The sequence below is a fragment of the Canis lupus genome, chromosome 17 (assembly GCF_048164855.1).
Source record: "Canis lupus baileyi chromosome 17, mCanLup2.hap1, whole genome shotgun sequence".
Lineage (NCBI taxonomy): Eukaryota > Metazoa > Chordata > Mammalia > Carnivora > Canidae > Canis > Canis lupus.
Window position 1 is genome coordinate 20,241,741 of NC_132854.1, and position 8,503 is coordinate 20,250,243.

At 34.2% G+C, this 8,503-nt stretch overlaps 1 pseudogene; it reads right to left on the reverse strand.

Moving 5' to 3' along the window:
• Positions 1-6,923: 6,923 nt before the first annotated feature.
• LOC140608321 (myosin regulatory light polypeptide 9 pseudogene) lies at positions 6,924-7,762 on the reverse strand (annotated as a pseudogene).
• Positions 7,763-8,503: the final 741 nt, after the last annotated feature.

The following is an 8,503-nucleotide window of genomic DNA, read 5'->3' on the forward strand; positions in this document are numbered from 1 at the left end:
GCCTTGGCCAGGGTCCAAAATGCACTTTCTGAACCAGCTATAATAAAATGACATTGATCCTTCAATACAATATTTGTCTTGAAATCCTCATTATTTATGGAATGTTTTACAGATAGTCAAGAGTTGGCCCCAATAATCTCTTATATAATCTCCTCTCCTTGTACGGTTTGCTCCTAATCAATAGAATATGGCAATGTTGAGGGAATGTCGTTCCCGTGTTAGATTACAAAAGATTGACTTCCATCTTGCTAGTCAACATTCTCTTGAGAAAAATTTGAGTATGAATATTGACTTCATATTGCTATTAATTACTTGTAGAAATTAATTACTTGTAGATGTGAAGTTGTAAAAAAATAAAATAGCTCAGAAAATGCCCAGGTTTCTAGTTTTGGTCACTCAGTTGTTTTTGATCCCATTAGTAGAGATAAGGAAACAAATCAAATGAAACCAAATCAAATTTGGGTAAAACTTTAACAATTGTGTTTTTAAAAATTATTAAGTATGATGTCACTGCAGGCATGCAAATGAGTTACCCAACAGGCAGATAGATATTTGAGTTTGGATTACCAAAGTGTGCACATCAAAACTAAACATTTATATTTGTAAGATAAGAGCATATTGAGATGTTAAGACTATATGGAATCTCTAGAGAAGAGTAGGAGTGAGAAGCAGAGAGTTAATAGGTAATGGTGAGCTCTAGAGAACAGACTCCCATAGGTACATAAAATGGAGAGAAATAAAGCAATGAAGAAAGACTAGTCCTAGAATAGACAAGAGAGTAAGGTTGTGTGATTCAAGTTAAGATTAAAATATAATATTATACGTATCTAAAAATATTTTTAGAACCTGGCTTGAGTTTGTGTGTGCTATATCTCCCATCTTTATCTTTGATAAAGTGACCTAGATTTATTCCACAGATTTTCTCCAATTTACTTGAGCATGATACTTGGTACACAATCTGAGTATTTACTAGGCCAAGGCTTCTAGTTTAGGAAAGAATGGACATACAAGATTGAACATACAATATGCTCAATGGAACAGAATTGTCTAATAATAAAATGATTAAAAATATTTATTAGATTTGGCAACATGAAAGATGTTGGCTTCCTTTAACCAGGCAGTTTCACCAAGAATTTAAATTGTATAGAACCAAAGAGTTCATTGGAAGTTAATAAATAAGGACATCGGGAGGAACTGAGTTCCAGAGTCTATGATTTAAAGAAAAGCATAGGAACACCTGGGTGGCTCAGTGATTGAGCATCTGCCTTTGGCTCAAGTCATGATCCTGGGGTCCTGGGATCATGTCCCGCATCAGGCTCCTTTAAGGGAGCCTGCTTCTCCCTCTGTCTATGTCTCTGCTTCTCTCTGTATCTTTCATGAATAAATGAATGGAATCTTTAAAAAAAAAAGTATGAGAAAGGTTTTCAGGGTGACACAGTTCTTCAGCATTGGACTCTTTGCTTTGGCTTGGATCACAATCTTAGGGTTGTGGGATTGAGACCCTCACTGGGCTCTGTGGAGCCTGCTTAAGATTCTCTCTTCCTCTCCCTATGCCCCTTTCCCTCTGCTTGCTGTCACCCTCTCTTTCAAAAAAAATGAAAGAATAAAGAAAGAAACGTATAAAGATATTATGGTAGATGTAAAAGAATGGTCATATAGGGCTTTTATAAAATTGGAGAAACTTGAGCTGCTTGTTCAGATGTGAAGAATCACAGAGAACAAAAACAATGGAAAATCAACAGAGAGGGAGTCCCAAAAGATATAGAAAATACATCGTAAGACAGATGCAATGAGATTCCATAAAATAATGGAAAGGATATTTTCATGATCACTGGCAAAGAGGATTGATTTGACAAAGAATCTTATTGAAACTGAAGGAAAAGTAAGTACAGTTTGTGATGCTGGACAAAGACAGAGTCATGCTTCTAAAACAGGGCAAGTTCGTAAACATGAGGAAATTAATTAAATTTCCTGCAAATCAAATATACATATAAGTCCACTTTCAGTCATACAACATACACAGGATGGTAGCATCATAAGTAAAAACTAGATAAATAAGTGCTAAAAGTTTGGGCAGAGGATTAAAAATTATTTAAACAGTTAAATGCAAGAACCCATAGAAATAAAACCATTTTAATTTTGGTTTCTATGAGTTACAGTAGGAGGCCCTAAGTGGTCTCTTTTTCTCAGTGGAGCAAAAAACAAATGGTGAATGGCCCTAATTATACCTATCAATAGAGAAAAGAGGATAGGAATGAAAATATAATTGTATTTTCAACCTTAGTCTCCACTTCTGTCCATGAGAGGCTGTTGGTAATGATGTGATTTCAGTGGAAGCTGATTTGTCACCATTGATTCAAATTAGTTAAGCCTATGTTTGAAGTCAAGACAGAATTCATCAAGAGCTAAATTTTCTTCAACTTTCATACTAGCCATATGTTTGTATATGTATTATCTAGAGAATTGTTTTTGCAATATTAAAAGCAATAAATGCTTCAAGCAAAATGCTTGTTATTCCATATTGATTTAGTAGATAAATTAAAATAATAAAGGTTCCTAACTTAGAAGGATTGTTGTAAGCATTCAATAAATGTTAAAAGACTTCTGCTTCTGGCCAAGATTCAGAAGGACCACATGTCGTCTCTGTCTGATTCAAAGAAAAACATGGACAAAATAAATAAAATAGTTTTGTGTTGTTATGTTTAGATTTTGGGCATTGGGTAACAACAAAAAATTATTCCTGAAAAACAGGAAACAAATAAGATGAGCTCTTAAATGATGCCAGCACACTGCCAGGAAAGAGTTTCTAGGCCATGGCTAAGGTATGAGAAAACTAAGGAGAGTCCTCTAGGCTCTTGATTTGAAGGCTATGTACCCACTAAACCCTAGAACATCCACCACCTAACAGAGTTACACTAATAAATCAACAAAAGAAAGAATAGAATTATAAAATAACAAAATTAAGGTAAAGGATTAAAAACTATATCAATAATCATATTAACTGGAGATGACTAAAACACCCTAATTAAACACAGAGATTTTCAGAAAGAAGAAAAAATGATCTAATTATACATTGCCTACAAGAAATACATGTTAAATACAATGACATAGTTCCGAAGTAAAATGATATTATAAGATATACCATATTAATACTAGTCAAAATATAGCATGTCAGGCAAATAGCTTCAAAAGCAAAGAATGTTGGTAGAGATAGAAAATTACCATTTCTTGGGGTGCCTGGGTGGCTCAGTTGGTTAGGCATCCAATTCTTGATTTCTGCTTAGAACATGATCTCTGGCTTGTGGGATTGAGCCCTGTGTCTGCTTATCCATCTCTCCCTCTGTTCCTCTCCCTCCTTCTCTCTCCCTCCCCCCAAAAATGAATAAATGCAATCTTTAACAAAAAAGTTTAATCTTTAAAAAATACTACTATTTTTTAAAAACAGAAGTGTCAATTAAGAACATAATCTCAACAATATGCACCTACATACATGATGCAAAAACTGATAGAATTTTAAGGAGAAGAAATCCTAAATTGTATTGGAAATTTCAACACTCTTCTCTCAATAATTAATGGAACAAGTAGAAAAATCAGCAAAAATATGATAGACTTGAAAATTATTAATCACCAACATAATAATACTTATATAACACTTCACCCACTATGAGCAAAATACATATTATTTTCAAGGACATTTTATGGATAGACTACATCCTGAACCATAAATGAACTCTTGATAAATTTAAAAGGATTGTATTCATATAAATGATCTCTGACCTCAGTGAAATTAAATTAGAGGGATCCCTGGGTGGCGTAGCGGTTTGGCGCCTGCCTTTGGCCCGGGGCGCAATCCTGGAGACCCGGGATCGAATCCCACGTCGGGCTCCCAGTGCTTGGAGCCTGCTTCTCCCTCTGCCTGTGTCTCTGCCTCTCTCTCTCTCTCTCTCTCTCTGTGACTACCATAAAAAGAAAAAAAAAAGAAATTAAATTAGAAACCAATAAGAGGAAACCCTCTGAAAAATCCCCCAAAACATGGAAATTAAATAATCTACTTCTAAATAATGCATGGGTTTAAAAGAGATTGAAAGGAAAATTAGAAAGAATTTGAACCAAATGAAAATAAAAAGATAACATATTAGACTGTAAGAGATGGTGCTAAACATTAAGTAGTAGGATATCTATATCTCTACATGTCTATATAAAATGTAAGGACATATCTAAATCAATGACATCAGCTTCCAACTGAAGACTTGTAACTGAAGAACAAAATATATATGTGCCTAGTAATCAGAAGAAAATATATACATGCATAGTAATTAGATCTTAGAGGAAATCAGAGAATTTGAAAAAAAAAAAAAAAAAAAAAAAAAAAACAATGAATAAAACCAGAACCTGAATCTTTGAGAAGACCAATAAAATTGACAAAAAGATCAGCAAAAGCAAAGAAACCAGTATACACAATTTATCAGGAATGATAGAAAAATCATCCCTAGAGAATCTACAAATAGTAAAGAATAAAGGGATCATTATGAGCAACATTATTTCTAACAATTGTACAGCTTAGATAAAACAGATTCTTTAAAACAAAAGTACCAAAACCCATTACAAAAATATATGAAAAATACATAAATATAATAAATAAATAAAATAATACTAATTAATAATGACTAATTAATAATAACTAAAATGATACAAAAACTCTTCAGACACTAGAGAAAATATGTGTAAATCATATTATCTGATTAGGGGGTAAATAAAGAATTCAATACTGATTCCTGAAAAAAGCTAATAGCAAACTAGGAATAGAAAAGAAATTATCAAATCTGATAAAGGTCATATACCAGAACCTGCAGCTAATATTACACTTTTGTATTGATTTATAGACCAATTTAGGGAGAGTTTACATCATTACAATACTGAAATTTCCTGACTTTTTACAAATTTTTCTAAATATTTCAATCTTCTGTGCTTTTTTTTTTTTAAGATTTTATTTATTTATTCATGAGAGACACAGACAGAGAGAGAGAGAGTGAAGCAGAGACATAGGCAGAGGGAGAAGCAGGCTCCACACAGGAAGCCCGATGTGAAACTCGATCCTGGGACTCTGAGATCATACCCTGGGCAAAAGGCAGGCGCTAAACTGTTGAACCACCCAGGTATCCCAGTGCTTTTTTTTTTTTTTTTTAAGACTTTATTGATTTATTCATGAGAGACACAGAGGGAGAGGCAGAGACAAAGGGAGAGGCAGAGACACAGGCAGAGGGAGAGCAGGCTGCACACAGGGAGCCTGATGTGGGACTCCATCCCAGGACCCCAGAATCACACCCTGAGCCGAAGGCAAATGCTCAACTGCTGAGCCACCCCAGCATCCCTCTTCTGTGCTTTTTAAAGTAAAACTTCTTTCTGTCCTTTCCACAATGATTTTGCATGTGGGTCTTTTGTTTTTTCTTCATTCACTTCTACACACATACATTTCATTTAACCATTCTTTGATTTTATATTTCTCTTACCTACATAATGTTGAATTTTATTCATTCACTTGACTTACTCTCTTCTCCAGTAGAAAGAAATCATTTGGGGAATATAAAAAATAGTGAAAGGGAATAGAGGGGAAAGGAGAAAAAATGAGTGGGAAAAATCAGAAAGGGAGACAGAACATGAGAGACTCCTAACTCTGGGAAACGAACAAGGGGTGGTGGAAAGGGAGGTGGGCAGGGGAGGGGGGGTGACTGGGTGACGGGCACTGAGGGGGGCACTTGATGGGATGAGCACTGGGTGTTATGCTATACGTTGGCAAATTGAACTCCAATAAAAAAAAAGAAATCATTAAGAATACATATTTTGTTTTAATCACTGTTCTTACCTACTGATTGGGAACAGCTCAAAGTAATTGTTCAATAAATATTTATTATGGTCTCCAGTGGTTTTTTCCCCCTCTTTAATTTGTTAATATGGTATACTACTTCTTTACCAAATTTAATGTTAATTTATGCTAAGATAAACCTCAGTTATCTATTCTTGGAACAAGCCCTACATGTGCATGATTTAGATTTTAATACATTGTTAGACTTTTAAGCTAATATATTACTTTTAAAATATGAGTGTATTTTTGTTGGTAGCTGAAGCTCTTTTACCTTCTTTTTTTTTTTTTTTTTTTGCTCTTTTACATTCTGTGAACTTTTTTCAAGTATTATTTTTTTCTTCCTGCACACTTGTCAGAATTCGTCTCTCTGATGATCCCTTGGAAGTTTATTTAAAACACTGTTCAGCTTATTTAATGTTACTGATCAATTTTGTTCCTTTCTGTTTGTTTTTATTTTAGAGGAGAGTTGTCTAATTAACCCAAATTTTAAAATGGATTGCCTTATTCTAATCATTCCATTCATCTTACATGCTATTGTTATGGAGTTGTACTTTGATTCAACATTGGTTTAGATTACCAAAATATTTTAATATTTGTTTAGTTTTTCCCTGACTCATATTTCCCACTGGGTTCAATTTAAATCTAATGAACTATGTAATTCATTAGTTATTTTATAACTCTATGAATGTAAATGAAATCTTTTATATCAAACATTCCCTTCCATATGCCTTAGTCTTGAATTGATACTTATCTGGGTCAGCCATTACTCATTATAAGTTATTTTCACATAGTACTTAGAAGGTAATATCCTCTGGCCTTTATTAATGCTATTGCTAAAAAAAAAATTCCTTCTTGATAAATAATCTATTTTTTCCCCTAACTTAAAGATTTTTCTCTGTGTTCTATTTTTTTTTTTTTTTTTGAGGGGGAGAGGTGCATTTTCATCGTGATATAACTTCATTTGAATTTACTTTATCATCTCTTGGTGTTATTTTATGCTTTTTGAACCATTATGTTTTTATAAGCCTCAGTCATTATAATTCTTTTTTTTTATCATAAAGTTTAATTATGGTTCAGAAAAAATTGAGTGAATAACTTTCTCTGAAAAAATATACTGACTCTGTGCAGACTGCAGTTATTTTGGGGAGGGGAGCTGGTAAGTTAAATTGCCCTATTTTCTATTCTGAAAATCATAAAAAGTCCCATTTCCAGTCTGATTATAGAGATGCATGTGCCCCAAATGGCTGAGAATAAATACAAGAAAGGCAAAAGCTGCAAAGCTAAGGGCGTGCAACAGACTCTAAGAGAAAGTCTCAGAAATACCCAAAGTGGCAATAAGGAAGTTTGGCTGGAATTTGAAGGTCTTTTCAGTCATCTTTGTATTTTGCATCGTGTTTAAGGTTGCGTGTGAACTCAATGTAATTGAAATTCCCCTTCTTGTCGACAGGTGCGTCCCTGTACAGCTCATCCATCTCCTCATCTGTAAACTGGTCTCCCATGGTTGTCAGCAGCTCTCTCAGGTAATCTTCCTGGATGGTGCCAGTTGCTTCTTCATCAAAGCAAGCAAAAGCATTTCTGATGACATCTTCCGGATCTGTGCCGTTTAACTTTTCACCAAACATCGTGAGAAACATGGCAAAATTTATGGGTCCAGGAGCCTCATTCATCATGGCATCCAGATACTCAGTGGTTGGATCTTTCCCTAGGGAGGCAAGCATATCATGCAAATCTTCCAAGTCAATGAAACCATCTCTGTTCTGATCAATCATGTTGAAGGCCTCTTTGAACTCCTGAATCTGTGACTGGTCAAACATGGCAAATACATTGGATGTTGTGCGCTGAGGGTGCTTCTTGGTGGTCTTGGTCTTTGCCCTTCGGCTTGACATGGTGGCGGTTCAATCCCTGTACAGCCGCGAGAATTGGAGCACTTCGGTGACCCCCTCGCTGCCCTGGCTGTAGCCACCAAGTCCAGTCATTATAAATCTGAATTTTTTTCTGTATTTTTTCTTTATTCTTTCTAGCTGAAATTATTTTAGACATATTTTGAATATCTCTTAATCTTGCATTCGTATTTTGCAACTCTGCATGTTTCTCAGCTGTACCTTTTTGACATATTTCCAAATTATCTCTCAGTTTATGGATTCTTTGTTAACTTTGTTTAATTCAATATTTACCTTATCCATTAATTTTTTAACTTAATTTTTTTACATCCAGAAGTTCCATTTCTTTATTATTTCAAATTTGACAATTTTTTCATAAACTTTGATCTTTCCATTTGATATATTTATTTACATCTTTCATTATTGTAAACTTGTGTATCTTACTTTTTCAAGAAAATTTCTATTTTCAATTATCTTAAGTCATTAAAGTGTGACTCATTCCACTCAAAATATTTGCTGATTGTCACTCATGGTTAATTGTTTCCTCGTGAATTTTTTTTTTTTTTTCTGAGCTAATCTTCAGTGTGAGATACTCCTTAGGTCTATATTCAGCTCATGCTGCCTGAGTTGTCAGACAGTCTCTCCATAGTATTTTTGTATTTTCTCCTTGTAGACATGTTAGTATTTTCTATGCTAGTTTTTCAAGTTACACACCCTGCAGAATATACAGTTTCAAACAGTAAACAGATGCAAAGCAGAT